The 20969-nt window shown below is 35.6% G+C and overlaps 1 pseudogene; it reads right to left on the bottom strand.

Moving 5' to 3' along the window:
• Positions 1–2766: 2766 nt before the first annotated feature.
• LOC141843131 (uncharacterized) lies at positions 2767–13624 on the bottom strand (annotated as a pseudogene).
• Between the last annotated feature and the right edge of the window lie 7345 nt (positions 13625–20969).

Raw genomic sequence — 20969 nt, 5'->3', positions numbered from 1 at the left:
GTACAATTATCTGGGCAGATCAGGGTACCACTTGGTGGAGCGGTTATGTTGCGGTCCATGATTTTAATATTCAGATGGAGCATAATGCTCTATAGCGATGGATTGATCGTGAAGGTCGATTATCGGTGGTCTCAACGTGAGCACTTTTCAAATTTACCCTGGTGGTTGGTCAGAAATTTATATGGGGCCGGACCGGTTACCTTCAATTTAGTTGGTTTGAAGTGAATTAATACATGCATTTAATATGGTTTGGAGATCTTATTCCTACACTAGGACCTATGACTCGTTGTTGAGTCACTCTCCTAAAGATTCCACTAATAGTTATCCCTTCAAAAGAGATAATGGGACAAACCTCTTATGATCTAAGCTCTAGATGTTTATAAGTTAAAACACTCCTCTCAAAGAAGATAAATGTAAAGTTAAGAATGAGAGTACCAAGAGAGCTTGAGTTGATGCTCTCAACCTTTGTCCAAGCCTTTGGAGATCTTTGAGCATTGTATCCACTTGTATAGGGAAGTTTTAAAATCAATGTGATCGTTTTGCAAATGGTTCAGTGTGACCTTGGATTTTGATATTTGGATAGAGGATTTAAGTTAAACATTAGCTTGTGTATTTGATGTGTATGTGATTTAGTGTACAACATTGCAAAAACACACGTGTTGTTGGGGCCAAGGCGAGATACTTAGTGGTTTGGAGGTCAAAAGAGATTAAAGAAGGATGATATAGGACATCCAAGGGACCATAAGATGAGGAGTACTAAGATGGCATTAGAGTAGCTCTGGAACATTGACCTAGCGCAGCTAGGTTGACAGCTTGATGACTCAAGGTCCATAGAGATCGAAGAAGATTGCATGAGACAAACTGAGAGATTACAGGACGAGATGTTGGTGCAATCGATATTTGGCCAAGGTTAACTAAGTTCGAGTTGGCTTGAGTTGCCCCTGGGGCATAGGTGAGTTGGTTACGACGCAGCAGACTTGCAGAAGAGGGCAAGGGTTCGAATCCTGGCGAAGCCAGGCAATACTCTCCTGCGTCATAACCAACTGCACTTTCTCGATTTACCTCCTCACAGATGGTCGTGAGGCCGACCGTGTGGGGCCACTAAGGTGGCGGATCCACCTTTTTGCAGAAGAACAGAAGAGTTGGCTTGAGTTAAATTTTGATGTTTAATCAATATATTTATTGACGAGAACAAGACATTAACTAAAAGAAGAGTTTATTAGAGAGGGTGATTATTGGTGCAATCGATCTTGGATCAGGTGGACCAAGATTAATTTGGATGTAGATGCTTGAACGAAAAATCAAGTAGGTCAAGGGTTGATCTGACACTTAGTAGTCAGAAGTCCAACATGAAATTGGCAAGAGAGAAATCCAAATGGATCACAGTTGACTAAACACTTGATGGTTGAAAATCCAATAGGGACTTGGCATAAGAGGCAAAGTTCAAGTCTCGACAGCTTAAGGTTAATCGGATGTTAGGTAAAGAAAGTTTTGGTAGGTTGAAATTAATAGGATGCTAAGTAAGGGGAGATTTCAACTTTGGTAAGATTGAAACAGAGATATCAATTAACTACTAGGGTGTATCAATTGACTGATGAACCACTAAATTTCGAATTTAGGATTTGAGGGTGTTTGCATTCGTAGCAACGGAGAGCTCCTAAGGTAAAGAAAAAGTCATACTCTTCTAATTTGAATTTCAATTCTTCCATATTTAGGGTAATAATTATATGCATTTATCCATGAAAATCATATGAAACAATTTTATGATAGGACTACCTTGCCTAACGATAAGAAGGTAGTCGAGGGTCCCCGCTCAATGGTGCAAAAGGTCATACATCCGGATTGTAACTTTGAATCCGCGGTTCGATCCCCAGCTACGGCGTATTTGCAGAAATTTTCCTCTAAATGGGGAACGCAATCAAAGGATACTGGGCATCTGAACTACCTTGCCTTCCCGATTTACTCTGGTGGTCGGTGGGGCCTTCCGTGGGGGGCCGCTACCCCCAGAGATGTGGCTACTGAGATTATCATTTTTTAAGAAGGTAGTCGAGGACCTAAGCAAGAATCCAAAGAGAGGTAGACACATGCCTAGGAATAGGTCTACAAATGTCCAAGGTAGACAACAATTTTAAAATTAATAAACTAGAATCGAAAAAATAAACTTTGAGGGCAAAGCTTGTGAACCTTGAGAAGAGACCCTAGAAAAGTTTGCCAATGGATCAAGAAACTTAAATGCAATGTTTGCGAGGCAATGGTCCAAGCATGATAGATCAAGTTTGGTATACCAACATCAAGGGTTGAGGAATCGTCGTAAGCAAGGGTGACATATACTATGGTGCGAAAGACTCCCAAGTGCCCGAATTGTTGCATCTCATTCATCACCCAAAAAGAACAAGAGAGAAAGAGAAGAAGAAGAATGGATCATTCTTCAAATATTACACCTTCAAACATTACATCATTGAGGAAGACCGATACGCAATGACAATACCGAGTCAAGATACGTGATGATGAATCATAGTTGAAGCACAATTTGAAGTTGTAACTCTTCGATCCACTCGGAAGTTTATACTCAAAACTAACTGAAAAGCTTGCTTTACTTTCTAACCAACCTTTCACAAAATATGAACATGAAAATGTACAATATCAGACTTCAATCCAAAATGTAACCTTTGACTTGCTTGCCAAATTAGCGAATGCAAAACTTCGGAAGGAATTAAGAATGAAAGCTCTACGATTACATCCAAGCGCAAACACGACAAACTAGCCTTCGCAAAACCGAAACCCACAGAGCAAAACTTTATTATCTAGAGATACATATCCTTTCTATACACTTGGATCAATACAACTAGGCAGAAGATCCTCCATAAATAATGATACTTAAACAAAATACTAACCTTTCCGAGATGTAAACTTAAGAAACCTACCGTCATGTATCGACAAAGTACATACAAGCTCTCGGGCAGGAAGCTCTGATTTGCACAACAGACTATTTGTAGGTGACAATATAGAGGTTCTTGTCGCCTAGCTCTTGACAAACCTTGGACTCCACCGTGCAATCTTTATTATTGTTGGTGAGCATGTACACTCAAAAAGGAGACTACTTCAACCAGGTTACCAGGTTATTGGCTCTTCCTTAAAGCGGCTGCCGATAGTTCCCTGTTCCTTACAAAACCAAAAATTGGGGGAGAAGTAAGTACCAAGTGTGGGCAAGATCGAACATAGCGAAGAAAAAACTAAACTCCTAGTGTTAGTAGCCTAAAGCAACTTTGGATGGTTCGCCATGGCAAACCACCGAGAGCCATGAAAATCGGTAAGCTGTGGTGTTTCAGATACAAGGTTCTAAAAAAAATCGTGCAAAGTTGTATAGAACTTTATTATTTACCAGTCGTTTTGTCACCGCAAATACAAATTGCATTGATAAAATAGATATCCAATTTCTGAATAAGTCATGGAACCTTGATTCTGATTCCATCATAACGCCTAAAAGTGTCTTGACGGCGAAGAAACGTTTGCAACAGGGAAAAAAATGATCTCAACTGTAAACCAACCTGATTTTACCTAACCGTCGGTCATATCGTATAGGGCAAATCATCCAAGTAAAAGAAGCTTTTTAAGCTTCATTTCATGCACAAGTAGTTGAGTTACAAACCTAGTTCACATATCAAGAGTGACATCTTTGTCATGGGGCAAGGGGGCACATGAAACCGAATACACCACTTGGGCGAGGGCATCCTCCAATCCTCGCTCGTCCAATATGTTGGGGCCAAAAGTTTAAGGTTCGACCAATAGCTATCAGAATCTCATGACATCACCGGGCATATTGCATGATACTATACTTCGAATGAACGACAACATAATATATACTAACTGTAATTTAACAGAGTCATGGCCATTCTATTCAATTAAATATGGATCAAATGCAAGTCCCAACTAAAATAAAATCAGACCAATGTAAACAAAATCAAACCACGAATATTTTAGAAGTGGAGGTTGAAAAGGGTTCAAACTCGAAGTTATGACAGTGTAGAACAAGAAATCATGTGATGTAGAGACTCAAATCGTGATAGCAAGGGTGAAATCACTAGAAGGTGAGTAAGAAGAAAACGTCTTTTTGTCGCATTGAGAAATAGCGTCAATAATGGATGAGAAGAAAAAAAGGTCAGGTAGCATAAAAGCCATCTTGTTCTCCCTCTCTTGATTAACATCTATCACTTTTTCTCTTCAATCATCTGATGTTTCAAGACTCGGAGCGAATATAGAAAGGATTAAGGATGTGATCCACCTAAAAGATCATATGTTGTAGAATAGGAGCCTACGGGCTGCCAAACCACGTAAATCATCTATGACTTTGTGATGTGGTATGTGCTCTGTTTTTATTTAGTTTTCCGTTGTTAATTTGTTTTGTGACCTTGCTGGGATTGCAACAGGAGAAAAGAATATATTTTTATTTGCAGGCACAATCACTATTTGCCCCTCTTGATCTAATTCCAATAAGTGGTATCAGAGTCCGGTTACTTGAAAGATTTGTTTGTTGAAAAAAAAAGGAGATGCAGTTTAGAGCATCATGGTCGGAATGAGCTTTCATCCATAGAGATTTGAAGGAGAATTCTCTCTATAGAAGCACTGGATAGAGGTATTTTTTCGTATTGATTTCAATTTAATGCTAACCCAGAAATGTGGCTTTGAGATGCCCAATGATGTAGACGGAAATAAATTGGAAGATCACATATGAACTAAGAAATAACAAAAAGAGTATACAACCAACAACAAAGTTGAGTATCATATCTTGAGTATCTTACGGGGTGACGAGATTAATCGAATTAGAGCCTACCACTATGAAAATCTCCTTGGATCAAACTCTCCTAAGTATCACATCAAATCCACAATCCCACTATGAAAATCTCCTTGGATAAAGCAAAGAAACCTCATATAGCAAGTATATCTTCTTGTACGATTGAAATTTTAAGAACAAGGAAGATATTATTGTGCTTGTTGAAGATGTGTTGGGTTACACAAGGCTAAAACTCAATTATGATTTTTGTGCAAAGTTACTGAGAAGAAATGCAGTTACTGCTTATATTGAGAGATTTTGTGCAGTTGTCTAATAAGCGAAATCATCTTTAGTCAACTCAAATTCATATAAAAGACTCATTAACATAATTTATTAGTAGTTTATTCAACTCAACAAAGCTCTAATCGACTCAAATCTTATTCAGTCGACTGGACCCCCTTATTCAATTAACTCAAACCCAACAGAGAGCATTCTATTCACAAGCAAGCTATTTCAATCCACTCAAATTCTAGTCTTAAGTCGACTGAATGTCAAAAATCCCGACTTTACTTAGTTATGCCTTTATAAGCTCCATACAGCTCTAGGATCGAGTTTGGTTAATCAAGTTTGGTTAACCGACTACAACTAAGAATCCTTATTCCTAGTTGAAAGCTCTCTATAACTCTCATTTAGAATTGCCCAAAATACATTACAAGTCACACATCTCTCATCTCACAGTGTTTTAGACTTTACTAGTCTGCCCAAGACTTCATATATTCACGACCTACCCATAAGTCACCCTCTCAAAACTTCTACATGTCTAAAGGTTGCACCTTCTATATGTCTAAAGGTTGCACCTGTAGCCTCCAAGATATGCCCAAAAGCCTAGAAGAGATTCTAGGACTTCCATAGCCCAAAGGTCTCTCCTCCAGCAGTTTTGGTCCGTCAGATGTTCCATACTATCCTTATCAATGTTTCATATGCAATCTACTAAGCCCTTGCAAACTTGATGCACACACGAGTAACAACACAAACCCAATTTGATCCCTTTGCAAGACATCAAAATATTTTGATTGAATTTGACCGCTTGAGGTATGATCGCACTAACATACCCAAGATGGTTTATGGGACTATACTGTAATTTGTAGAACTTATTAGACTAAAATGAAAAATATCAACTGTAGGTGAATCATGTTTGGAGAGGGGGAGGGGCCAGGGAGGGGGAACCCCTTATTTTCTAGTCTTATTATATTTCCACAGCTACCTTGACCAAACCAAAAATATGCTGTAAATGTAGAGCTGAAAAAGCAAGAATAAGAAAACTTTGGGACCACTTATATCGAACAAGTAAAATCAGCAATAAACCAAAGAGAGTGGAATGAAAAAGATAATAATAGATACTTACATGAGCAGTACAATGTAATATAGACATCAGATTGTCATTGATATGCATGGGTAGTGGAGGCATCTGACTCATAATACCGGTCATTCCGCTCATGCTGTAGAAAACAGGATTCGTCCAGATTAAGATAGGAAAAAAAAATACCATGTATCAATTACTATTACATGGATCATTCTATGACTTCTTCAACTGTAAAATACCTATTCAAGATGGTAGTTATGTTCTGTTTTGAGCAACAAAACAGATCAATGTTATTTTGTATCTGCAGACATAAAAACAGCTGGTAAATAACACACAAATTCAGCAGAAAAAATTACATGACCTAATAATATTAGGCAAGCTATCTGTTGAAGTAGCTCCATAATTTGATAATAGTGAATTAAATTCTAGACAAATACAGATATATTGCAAATGATTGGATGATCTTTACAACATCACATAGTTAAAAGGTGACGTATACTATGAACACTTGTAGAAGCCAAGAATAATGGCACATCAAATGCAGAATGGATGTTCTGACAGGTAATAAAATGAGAAATCACAATATTGATTGAGACAAAGAATGATAGCCTGGACTTGTTGAATATTGCTGAAAATTTTATTTTTTGAGGTGATGAAATATATGTATCTCTTGCTATATTCTCACTATTAAATCATACCTCTTGGGTCTAGACACACAGCAAAGACTAGCTGAGTTTTACAATTCCCAGCTATTAGAGATAGACTAATCCCACAACTCTAAGGCAAGATACCAAATACAAAGTCATATAGATCTCTTTTGAAACTTCTTAGAAATTTTTTTGTCAAACATCTAAATCCACACGTGTTGGATACACGTACTAGGTCCAAGAAACATAAATAGAGACCGGTGAGTTATGTACCTAAAAGGTAAACAAATAAAACTTGTTAGGTAAGAACTACTCTATATTAACTCAAAGGATAAGGTTGTATCATTTGCATTCTGTACCATAGACTAATTTCAATTCTTCCATGTAGAATTAGCAAATAACATCACCCAGCCTTTAGTCTAATATATCTCATGGCTTGGAAATTAAATATATTATGTAAAAGATAGAGTTTGCTCTCTCTATTGAATTGGAATTGCACCCAATTTTAATTCACATATTTTACCTTCAATGAACAATTTATGGTATTATAAAACCCATGAAGAATTTCCTTTAATTAAAACAAATATATACTGGAACCCAGAGTCTGAGATCATATTTCAATTAATTCTATGGTTTTATTTTTTTTATGTTGCAATTTATTTTAAATTTTCCACCACAATTACTAAAGTAGTACTAACAGTCATAAGAGGTAATACAGATACTGCAGAATCTCTTCATCAAAACAAAATAAGTTTAGGAAACACGATCAGTACCTCATTTTTGTGGGAATGAATTTGTAATAAGTTTATTTTTGCAAGTTGTATTATGGAATCTTTTGATATAATAGATGGTAGCAAAAGAGATCTATAATATCTACCTCATTGTAATCAAGATTAACAGCAATCTGTTGAAGAATTTTTACATTTTCATCCAGAAGCTGACGAGTTCTGCTATCAATCAAACAGGTGGCTGACAAAAGAGATAATACAAGAAGAAAAATATATAATCAGACGAAAAAATCAATCATTGAAGATAAGCTAGTCATGTGCAGCAATTTAACACAGTCATATATAGCAATTTAACAGAATAAACTGATTGTCTAAATGACAGGATAAAATCATAAAAAAAGGTTTTGAGTCAAAAATACTAGATAAAGCATCTACATATGGATTAGAACCCGTTCTTTCTTTAATATTACCAAGTAAACGAAGGAAACTATCTCCACTCTTATGCAATTCATCCTTTCTTCCATCCGTCCTTTTGGGATAAACAGGGGCATAAAGTTCACCTCATCAGGCCTCCAATCCATCAAATATATCAAGCTCTCTGAACTTGCTCCATATCATCCGATCAACCTTGTCTCTAAGTCTACCTCATTTCGGACTACCATAAAGTCCACCTTGCATCAGGCCTCCGATCCATTCGATGCACCAAGATCTCAAGTTTACTCCATGTCAATTAATCCTCTTTGCCTTTTGAGTCCACCTAATACCATCACACCCACAATCTCACAATCACATCCTCAACCGCTCAATGTTCCTCACCTTTGGTGTCCTCCAAGCTCCTCAAAAGCTTCAAAACTCATTCTAGGCCCCTAAGCATTAAGCACATATGAACTCGACTTTATCAAGTCAACAAGGTTCATGAGCTCTATGTACACTATGTCAAGTCAAGCCTAGCTTATAAACTCTGTCAAACACATTAAAATAAGTTGGTTGAACTTGACCACTTGAAAGAATTGTTTCCAGATTATACATAATTTTGTTTCATGCTTATCATATCAACAAGAAAGTAGAGGCTTCGTGGATTCACCAAATATAGAAGTAAGGTTCAGCAACCTTTTTTGCATTTAAAACTGATTGATCAGAAAAGGAAAATCATTTTAAAGGAAAATTGAGATAAGTCTCAAGTCTAGAAAGGCGGCCCAACGCAAAGACTATGCTAATGCATATGATGGAAAAGGACAATTTATCCTATTTGCAAAGATGCTTTACTTGCAACTTGATTCTTGGACACCCAAATATCAAAGTGTCAAGGCACACCTGTATTCCTTATTCATCATTAAAATATTATTTTGTTATAGGTTAATTTCACTGGAACATAAAGTATAAGATTCCAATGAAGACTTGAAATAGGTGAGGTCTTGTAACTCATAAGCCACATTATTATTCAAATCTGCCAACCCAACAGGCTCCAAATTCTAAACAATGATTTGTCCTAGGAAAAAAAAGAAATATTTGCAGCTGATCATGAAGCAAAGTTCTTTCAGAGGGAGATCGGGAGATCACCAAGCATAAGTTGAGAGCAAATTTTATGAAAAAAAAAAAGAAGAATCCTAATGACTGAATTGAACTCCTTCTGCTGAAAGAAGGAATTCAGCACTATATTTTTCAGGGGCTATAAGAACTATTTACATACATGAACCACAAACAAGTGATTTAATTTACCAATGAAGTTAACCTAAATCAACTGAGTCAACAGTAACAAATATAGCACTAACCAACCTCCACATAGAAATGGGGTATTGTTCCCATCATGCCTCATAGAAGAATAGGCAGTCACATTCTCTGATGGGTTTTGGTGCAGAAAAGCCACTGAGGATGAGCTGATCAACTTGTCCTAAAAACAATGTAAATTTGATGAATAATCAAATCACAAAATAAAATAGTTGTGAGTTACCCCTTCAGCCAAAGGAGAAATGACATGTTCATTCTACAAGATTCGTGCTACCCTTTTCTTCTTTGACTAATATATAGTAATGCCTTCCATCAATTATTTTAGTGAAAAATGAAAAAATAAAGGAAAAAGGCATTTTAGAGGATAGCATGCTCAACCTATAGAGCTATGATAACTACTCTAGATCATGGAGAATCCAGAAAATGATGTCAGGACAGCAAAAGGCTACCTTCCTGTCTTTTGTCTTCTTCCCAATCAAACAATCCTCAGGTTTACGCCGTTTACCAATCTCTTTCTTCTGCATTTTCATCAAAAAGTATCACCAATGCTACATGTTTGGCAGGCAAATAAAATCTACCCAGAGAAATTTAGACAGTTGAAAAAAAAAATAGAACACAAATATCTTTGCTGGTCTGAAAAAGCACTGTATATTATTTAAGATAGAAGGTGCTGCAATAGCTCTCTAACATTTAGGTATTTTGACAAAATGGAATCAAGAATACATCGAAAGAAAAGCATAACATGAAAAAGTGAATTAGTCTCAGTGTGAACCTATAGGTTTAAAGGTGAATGTGCTTACTCTTTATTGTACACTTCAGGTGAGATTTGGCTGTAGTCAGTAAGGCAGGATCTTGTTAGGACAATTCTACATTTCTTTCAATATGGTATGGTCATTAATTATAACATTTCAGCAGTTGATGGCATTGACATATCCTAAGTATGAAGTTTACCATGAAATTACTTTCTAAACAACTCATTTAACAGTTCTTCCAAAATCATGAACCATTCTCAAAATTGTTTAGTGGCAATGGATGGACCAAGCTTGTGAATAGCTTTGTAATTGCATAAATATGTCCATCCATGATGCATTTCTCAAAAGTTGGAGATTATTCAAGCAGACCCATAGGAAACTATGGGAGAGAAGATAATCTATTTAATAAGCCATCTACATCCACAGTGCAAACAATGGACCTTAATGATAGAATCATTGAAACATGTTGCACACTCTCCTATAATACTTCCAGCATACAGAACAAAATCCTTACAGTCATCCATCGGCACCTCATTGCAACATCCCTCACAGTCTTCTCAGGGAGCCTAGCTGCTATCTTGACATACTTCATGATATTAGGTTCACTAGCATATCTGGAACAACAAAAGACAAAAATATTGACAAGGAAAACAAATAATGTCTTACTAAGGAAGAAGCAAAGGTTTGTAATGTTACAGTAGAAAAAGGCAATGCAACTAAATTACAAAGCTACACTAGATAAGTGTTTCAAAAATTTGACAAATGGAAAATAGGATAGGTCAATAATATCTGAAGTTGTTCACAAATAAATGATAGGTCAATAATATCTGTAGCTAAATGATAGGTCAATTTAAATAAACAAAAAATGTTCTGCTAATTAGTATATGATGTTGCAACTAAATGAGTTGAAAAAAAAGGAAAAAATGTAAAAAAAAATAAAATACAAAAACTAGAAGGTGTGATATATTGAATCAATAAAAGGATAATCAATTAAAAAATCAGTCTAAACTGTGATAAATCAACACAAGACTTAGTATTTAGAGTAGTGTCCCTTCCATAGTTCATGCCTTCACTAAATTTCTATGGTATCGATTTCGTACAGCCAAAAACCCCAAATTATTGGTTGCACAAATATGATAGATGAATTGGAATCTGCAGAAAATAAATATCTTTAAGAAATAGAAATATTAAATAAAATTGTTCAATGTAAGTAATAAAAAAAAGAAGTTCAAAAACCTTTAAGCTCAGTTAAATCATATACAATTATTAACTTGTATCATTTAATTTTAATAACATGATTACTATTTAATCAATAGCTTTAGAGTGTGAACACTAAAAATAAATAATATCAAATCAATAAAAGGAGCATTATATTAATAACTTAAACTGTAGTATTTAACTCATCTCATTGATATAAAATTTTAATGCATAACAATAGGTTTCTATTAAAAAGAAATGTAGTGTTATAGTATTTAAATTATCTTTATTAGACAAAAAAAAATCATACAGTAAACAATAATAAAGTCTGATTGGTAACAGATATTATATTATAATTCATAACATTTTGATTCTATATTAAAGTCTGATATATTTTGAAAACTTAATTACACACACTTTTGCCCTAAAATCACTTGTTCATGTATTTCCAACACGGTCCCAAAACACTATTATGACTTGAAGACAACTTTGCAACCCCACGAATGGCCATTGTATTCCTTTATTCTACTGTTAGTTTCTTGTTCCTTTGTCGAGGCTTTGCAGCTACAGCCAAGAGGAGCTCCTCTAAGCCTACAAGATCTAATCTTCCTAGTATGCTTCTTTCTTCTTGTTTTAGTTCTTCACTCATTTTTTCCCCTACAATCATCATTCCTGTTATTAGATGAGCTCTACCTTCCTGAGTAGAATTAAGCAAGATCTTGAATGGTTCATCTCTCTTTTTATGTCATATTTTTGTCAAATTTATCAGATTTCAGCAGCATCTCATACATTTAGCTGTCCCTTCCCTTTGTATACATTGCTCCTCGGGGTGCAATCATAGGTCTGAATCGCCTGATAAATCAAGAAGCAGACCTGACTCATTCAATTCAGATCGAGACTGGCTGTTTTTTGAAATTGTGTGTGCAATTAAATGCGATATGTAGTATCTATTGAAGGGTATGAGAGACCTCTCCTCAAATAGAAGAAATACAGTTGATTGGCCAACTATTTATCCTAAAGCTAGACATGCTAAGAACCAATTTAGTATACTTCTCCTCGAGTGTGTGTGAATACTTCAGTTAAGTGGCCCAAACCCAACAATGAAATGATGACATAACTTGTCGCAAGCAAGATTAAGCATATAACCGTACCATACTGAAGTTGATTAACTAGCCTTTTCTATAAAATCATGTTAAAGTTGACTGAATAACCACCACTTGCAAAAGCTAAAGTAGGAAAGAGACCTACCAATATATTTATACATCTAAATCACATATCCAGGGCAATTTCCCATCGCATATGCAGAGAAAATTGCAAGTTTTTCCTCACCTGACGATGCTTTGCTTCAACACTTCCAGCTCTGCAAAGGACCAAGTCACAGCAAATTTTGCACGAAGCTGAAGACCCTGCGTCGGATCAAGGACAGTTCCAGGAGAATTACTTGTCGACATCACGGAAGAAATACTGTTCAACATGCTAGAGTTCCCTGTCTTCATCAACCCTGTTGTTCCATCAACTGCACTTAAAACGCCCACGTCACCTGAGACTGGCCCGGTTTCACTGTTTACAGTCCCTGGTTGAAAAGAAACGACGTGCTGATTGCAAAAGGACTGCGGGAAAACGCCGTAAGGAAAACTGACGCTGTGATTCGCAGCCATCCTCATCGCACTAAAAAAAGTCCAAAAGTAGTAATCCATCAGAAAGAGACTGATATAAAGCTAGAACTTCTCAAACTGCTTTTGAAGAGAACCAAACTCTCAGCACCTTATCGTTAAACAATAAATAAGTTGAACGCCAGAGAACGAAGCAAGCGCACACACCGGAGTTTGAACCGGAAGAATCAAAAAGCCACCATCTCATAAAAAGAATTCAAGAACAAGGTTCGTCTAGCTGTTGACAATGGGAGAACAGCTCGATTAACAATTCAATCTAGTAGCAAAGTCAACACGACGAAACTTACACTAAATCGCCTTGGAACCCAGTAAACTCGATTCAAAAAGCGATCTTTCCAGTCGAAAGGAACCCTAAGAGAACAGTCAACCACCAATCTTGAACAAAAAGAGGAACTTTTCCGCCAACAGAAACCTAAAACCAAGAAAGACAGAGAGAATACCTGTCAGTCTCCACGATCAAAACAGGGGAGAGTAATAGGTCGAGAGGGCGAACCCTAACTAAAGATTCAAGCCTCTCCTGCCCTCCTCTTGGGCCTCCCTGGTGCTCCTCCTACGCTCCAATGAAAACGCAAGAGGAGGAAAGAAACAAAGCTACTCACTTTCTGATATATGGCAAGCGAGATCGCAGCAACGTCAGTAAAGCGGCAGCGGGCGTCTTGATGCGGACATGGAACTGGATGCGTGCATGGGTAATGCGTCTTCTCCTCCTCGATTCTCTTTTCCTCTCTTCTTCCTTCCTCCAGGAATCAGCGATCTCGAACTCTCTCTCCCTTTCCCCACCCAACGCCTTCTGTCACACTCGCACTATTTTGTCCTCTTGCCATTAAATACTTACCGTCTCAGTGTCTGAAACTTTAACTCACTTTGATTTAGTTGAGTAACGCAGTGGTCGAGTCGAGTCGAGTCGAGTCGATCGAATTGAACCGAGTCAAGTTTGAATCAAGTTGAGCCGAATTGAGGTGAGCCGAGTCGAGTCGAGTCGAGTCAATTTTGCATCAGGGACAGTTGAAGGTTGAGGTCAAAAAGAGTCTATCCGATTAAATTTCTCCTTGTTCCAGAATCACTATGGTCGTGCAGGTAGAAGAGGTCGGAGCTTAATAGGACTCTATTGCTATGGAGGGCGTTTGTTTAGTGTACAGGGTTGTGATAGAACTTAGGGGTGAGTAAAAATTTGATCACACCGAATAAATCGACCGAACAGATCAAATTTAAAAATTTGATTCGATTATTTAGGAAATTCAATTTTTTTTAAAAAAATTGATTAATTCGATTCAGTTTCGATTTTAAAATTTTGTATTCGATTAAATCGAATTAATTAAAATAAAAAAATAACTTCTAAATAAGTAAATTCTTAATTAATTGATAAATCTCTCATAATACTTTAAAATTTTTATTATTTCGATTAACTTGATCAAAAATTGAATTAGTTGATATTTTATCGAGTTTATTTGTTTTAATTTTTATATAAAAATTTGATCGAGTTCGATTGATTCAAAAAAATTCGATTTGGTTGGATTCTATTTTAATTAATTTGATTCGATTTTAATCAAATACTCTTCTGTAATAAGTAGAATCTGTCACCTCAACGACTTTACACGGTTGATCTCATGATCATATATAAAAGGTAAAACAAAAATTATATTTAACTATGATGAAAAAAAATATTATCTCAGTTTCATCGAGATTCAAATACTCACTCCTCCTTCAACTGCGTCAAGTCGAGAGGTCATTATTACTTATAGGTTCTTTGTGAGACTTTTAATTTTTTGCCTTTTATTTTATTACTTAAAACATAATTATATGTCATACTTATTGATGTGCCACGTGTAGCAATTTAAATTAAAAAAATCTCAAATTGTCATATTCGTGCCTTTGGAAGATCCAATAATTTTTAACTAGTGCATATGTTTGTATCCTCCTATGCTCTAAGACACTATTCCAATTGGCACTACAATGGACTTCTGATGGCATCTTCTTCATCCCCTCGGACTCCTATTTTCTTTCTTCTTTCGGAATTATAGTGGTGTCGATCTTTCGATACGTCCACTCCTAGTATCCTACCAAGTAAAGTTTGTCAGCTGGGGTCGATGTTGTCCGCATAACTCCTCTGATGGTCAAGTCAACAATGGATTTGTGTGTCCGAGAGCACGAAAGAGCTCGAAGTAGATGAAGAGAGTTATTTTCGCATGCGAGAAGAAAATTATACCTTCACAGAATCTTATATAGTAACGGAGGTGGAAGATCTATATAGACTGTCATGCAAAGCCCTAGGCAAGTTACATAGTAGATCACACGAGCGAAGTGTCGTCTGCTAGCCAATAGCACGAGTGGGCCGTTGCGCTAGGGGCGACAGCTGTTATCAAGCAATCTACATTGATGTCATGGATCATGTTGAGCATAACTATCGGTAATTAACGTCGTGCTTGACCTAGCATATGAGTGATAGCCTAAGGTCATTCGTAGTTTGTTGTATGTGAAGTCGAATTGTGGCCCCGCAATTATAGTAGTAACAACCCTTTTCCATCCCTCACTATCTTTGATAATAGATAGATAGGTTCCAACACTCTTTGTTAACCCATAACTTTCCAAGCAAAAACAAATTAGAATGTCGTGCCGCCTACTAAGATTAAAGCTTCATGTATCAATCAAGGCCCGACTCATGATCTAGGATCATTCGTCATCAACCAAAATGTGAGATCAAACAATATCTCCTCGATCTTATAGGACTTCATTTTTAATACTCCACCATGTCGCAATCCTCTCTAACACTAATTGGGGGGACCCGTTCTATAAAATTTACTTGTTAGTTCCTAAAGTCTAACAATCGAAACAAAATACTTAAACCCAAATTGATAATAACTCATCTTATTTATACTTATAAACTCATTTTATTCGGCAACAAATCTCCTTTTATTGGGCAACAAATCTCCTCTAAAGTTAAACTAAAGTATTAAAGGATATGTTTGAGTTAATGTTGGAATAAGTTAAGCTTATTTTGAAATATTAAACTTGCAAAACTCCAAATTCTTAAAGACATAAGGACTTTTAGGGCATGGATTTGGATTTAGTATATGTATGATTAACATTGTCGGACAGACAGGCTTGTGGTGGGGTGGATCAGCCGATCAAAAATTCATCATCTAGCGGGACAGGGGTTGACTGTCCCACCATTTTGACAGGTTGATAAATCCCCAACCTAACATAGCCCAACCCAATGTAGGTTGTGGGTTAAGCAGGTCAGCCCATGAGCCCACCAAAAAAATATATAGAAAAAGTTAAAAATTTTAAGTTTGGTTTGTGGATTAGGCGAGCCAACCGATGAGCCTATTGATTTTCCTTCTCAACCCGTAAGCCAACTCGAGCTCACCATAGACCGACTTGCCTGAATTCGCAATCAGTGCGGACTAATCCATTTATGTTCTCTTTTAAATAGATTGATAAAATTTTAACTCAATCCGTTTAAATTATTTGATTGGGCGGACAAATTCAACTAGCCTAACCCACATTGATGGCTCTACATAGAGCTATCAAACGGATCAACCCATGATGAGACAGAACAACCCATTAGAAACTTGTCATATGGCGAGGCAGGACAGGTATACCCATCAACTTAGCGGGTTAAAAAATATCTAATCCAACCCAATCCAAGGTGGGTTGTGGGTTACGTGGACCAACCCATAGGCATGTTAAAAAATAAAAAAATATTAAAAATTTTAAGTTTGGATTACAGTTTAAATTGGTCGAATTGAAAATTTTAAATTTGAATTGCGATTTAGACGGGTCAAGCCCAGTACTAGTCCATTGAGTTTTCTACATGGAAAAGATCATGGAGTTAATTTTATTGGTATTTTTTGGGTAAAAAATAAAGCCATAAAATTTCTCAATATCCCATTGTAGAGATATTTTGATTCCACGATTTTAACAAGTGGTATCCAAGCTCCGTCACATGGCCAACCTTAAACAAAGCGGGGTGCTCCGCAAGGCCTAGGTGGATCGGGTGGAATCTATCTAAATTCAGTCCTTAAAATGAGAGGGTTGATAAAATTTCAAAGATATTTTAATTCTCGGTAATCTACATTTAAATTAAAATTTAATCCGGGACCAATCCAAGTTACAGGCCAACCCCACGCGGGTCGCAGACCTAGGTGGATCAACTTATCTAAATCCATCTTAAAATGAGTTAATAAAATTTCAACCTAATCTATTTAAATTATTTAATGGATAGATTCAATCAAATCAATGGTTATAGCTCTATGTATGATAAGGAAAAGAATATAATGTTATTCAAACTCTTCTTTTACTAATGTGGATATTGATAATGAGTCGACAAAAAATTGTACTTGCTTTCTTTAAAAGAAAAAGACAACTTGTTTGACGTAAGGTACTTTTACTTATGAACACAAGTGTTAGAAAAACATAGCTAAGCTAATCATGCCTCTAATGCCCCTTTTACTCCTGAGGATGGACGAATTAAGGAAGAGCATGGATTGCATAAGAATCGAGATAATTTTTTTTCTAATTTACTTAATGTAAAATTACATAAAATTAAAGAAAGGAGGGATTCCAAATCCATCCGCGGATTAATTTTTTATTATTTTTATTTATCTAAAATGGGGTGGAACGAACTTTTCTTCCTTTCTCTAGTCAAACTCTAACAATCTTTCTCGAGGTCCACACACATAACTTTGTAACCAATCACCCGTCGATCAACCAACGACACCAATATGGGTTCTTAGTGAGGTCGCAATAGGCGAAGCCTTGTAAGCTTGCGACAACCTCGTGGTGGTCAGACCTAGCCATAATGCCTCTTACGGTGTTCTCTCTCGACCATGAGACCTTTGCGAGATCACAACAACCTCGGCTGGTTACGAGGTCTCCACAAGTTTGCGGTGGTTGCAAGGCCTTTGTGTGATCGCAATAGCCTTACTTGGTTGCAAGGTCATAGCGGCCTCACTACTGCCTCATAGAGAACTCATGGTCAGGCGTGGTCGATGCAACCTCGCGGTGGGTATACCATAGTAGTAAACTACATTTACTTACTATACTACTCTGGTTTCTTTTCCTTTTTTTTTAAATTTTATTTTCTTTCCCCTTATCTTCTTCTCAATATAATGTTGTCCATCCACCATGGATCTTTTTCTTTTCCATTGAGGATTTTTTTCCATTGTTGTTTTTTTTCCCTCCTTCATCCATCCACAAGAGTAAATAGTGTTGGAAAATTGATTTAGGTAACTAGTAAATTGAATAGGGATAGAATGACTATTTTGTGAGTAGGCTAATGTAAATTAATTTCTCGAGTGAATGAGAAATTATTGTTGTATGATCAAGCAAAAATATTAGCTCACACATGATTTGGGTTCATGAACACAGCAAGGGAATTCATTCTTACACTTGACCTTGATGAGATAATAATGACTAAAGTTTCTAAAAAGCCTAAGAGTAGGGGTATAAAAAATGGACCTGACCTGCCAACTCAACCTGACCCAACCCGAAAAAAGCAGGTTATGGTTGAGAGTTTTCGGGTTCGGCTCAGGTTCAAATTGGGGGTTTTGGATTGAATTAAATTTAGTTCGAGTTCAAGTCCGATTCGGGTTGACCCGGGTTGACCCAAATTTAGGATTTAGGAGATTTTTTTAGGGTTAAATCAAATTTTATTTTAAAAATTAAGATGTTCTATGTAATATTAGTATTGGGGGGAAATAGTAAAAAAAAAAAAGGGTTTCCCTTGGTTTTTCAGGTTGATCGGGTTATACGCGTGGGTTTGGATTTAGGATTTCAGATTGAATTCGGATTCAAATTGGCATTTTTAATAATATTTTATTTCAACCCAACTCAAAACCCACTCGATTTACCTGAATTGACACTCTTATTTAAGAGAGTCATTAGAAAGGTATCTAGAGAGGTTATCCCTAGTGTGTACCTAGTGCACTCAAGGAGCTTCAATATGTATTAGATTTCTAAGAGTATGATCTCTTCACACTAAATGAGTATAGTGTGTGTCAATCTAAATTGGAAGAGTAGTTAACTCAATCATGGTGAAATTGATATTTTAGAACATTTTCAAGGTATTGTGATATCTTAAGAATGAAAATTCAAATCTTATCTTGAAAGATTTATATAGTGTGCCAATCAAAATTGTATTTTTAAGTTGATCAAATTTGGCACGATATGACATAACTCAAAAGTGTGCCAAAGTTTAGATTTTTTGGAACATTTGAGGGAGTTAGGCTGTTTATGTTAAATCATATATTTGACATAAAGATTAGTTAAAAATACTTAGATTGGAAATGTAGGTAAATATCATTGTACTATACTTATCATGTTTTATATATCATATCACATGTCATATCATACATTTATCTTATTTTGATAACATGTTTTTTGATAGTACCATGTCATATCATACATGCATCATTTAAGTTATGATAAATTTCTTTTGAAAAGTTATGTGTTTGATGTATGTCATATTCATTAACATGCATAAATTTTAATTCCCTGTAAGTAAGGATAAATGACATTAATTGACATCCTAAGTAGGATGATCAAGTTTAAAATATCTAGTTAGAGATGCATGATTTCTTAGTTTTAGACTTTTATGTGTGTTGAGACACACTAGATAATTTGGTGCATCAAAATGAATTTTAATTTCATCAAAACTAATAGATTTTACATAATCAATCATGAGGAAAATTAATGTACAAATGATGTGCATTTAGCCTGTAAATCAAGATTGACGATTGAGTTTGAAAATCATTTTGAAAAACCTTGGCAAAGTCCATTTGTCAATAGGAATTACTATTGATTAGGTTGATACAAAGTTAGAGTGAAACATTAAAATTTTAATGGTTTTTAATTTTATATCATTCTTTAAAAATAAGATGTATTTTCATTAAAAAAAATAGTTTCCCCTAATAATATTTAATATAAGTAATGTCAAAATGAAATTTCATGATTTTTTAAAAGTCATAAAATTACTTATGCATTTCTAAAATTTAGTTTGAAAATGAAAATTATTATTTTCAATCTAGCAATCAACTGCTATCAGTCAGCAATCGATTATTACATTGAGTTTTAGCTGAACTGGATTTATTTCAGTTGATTAAGTTCACTATTAAGCATTTTAACTATCTCTAATTTTCTGATATGCTTGAATAAATATTCAAAGATGATTTTCTTGATAAAAATGAGAAGAGGATGCTAAAAGGAGAAAAAAATAGGATTTAAGAGAAAGGTTTAGATTCAAGGTTAAATTTTAACCTAAAGGCTTAGATTTTTAAAATTTTCTAAAGGTTTAGAACTCATAATTATTGTTGGTGTAATGATTAAAGATGAAGAATGCTTTGAGAGGGAGGTTCACCTTAAAGGTATGATTTCGATTTGAAAAGGAGAGAATGAAGAAATTAAAGAAGGATAATGAATGTATGCTTAAGGTTGAACATTGGAGACAATGGAAGGTAGAGAACCTCCATCATGATGATTGAAAATTTTAGAATGGAAGAAGGACAATTGACTTTGAAATCAAATCTTTTTTATGTATGCAAAAGAGAAGAATGAAGTGTTTAAGTTAAGAAACCTTCAATCATGTTTTGGCATTAGAAGAAGGAATAAATAGAAAGTTGGTCTAATGAGTTAATCTAACTTAAACATATTATCAAACATGGGTTGACCAAATTGACCAAGCTCGAGTTGACTCGAGCTAGGTTTCAGTGTTTAATTTCAATATTTGATCAATATGTTAAGTGATCGAGTAAGACGTCAAATAGGTTAAGGTTGATCAGATACTTAACATGATGAGTATGGTTGAGCAAATGATGCGTGTTTAAGTAAATAGTCAAAGATCAAGTTGATCGGATAATTGGCAATAAGAGGAAAATCCAAATAGATTAAGATTCACCAAACACTTAGTGATTGAAGATGATGAAAGTCCAAATGGGTCACTATTGATCGGACACTTATCATGTGAAAGAAAAATCTAAGTGGATCATTGTTAACCTGATATTGGATTAAAAGTCCAACAGTGAATTGAGAAGAAAAAAAAATCCAAGTGGATCATGGAAGACCAAACACTTGACAATGAAAAAAGTCCAACAAGGATTTAACAAAGCATGAA

Source organism: Curcuma longa, chromosome 12 (genome assembly GCF_044706935.1).
Source record: "Curcuma longa cultivar G26 ecotype Majalengka, Jawa Barat chromosome 12, ITB_CL_G26_1.1, whole genome shotgun sequence".
NCBI classification, from domain to species: Eukaryota; Viridiplantae; Streptophyta; class Magnoliopsida; order Zingiberales; family Zingiberaceae; genus Curcuma; species Curcuma longa.
This window is presented reverse-complemented; position numbering and strand designations above follow the sequence as displayed.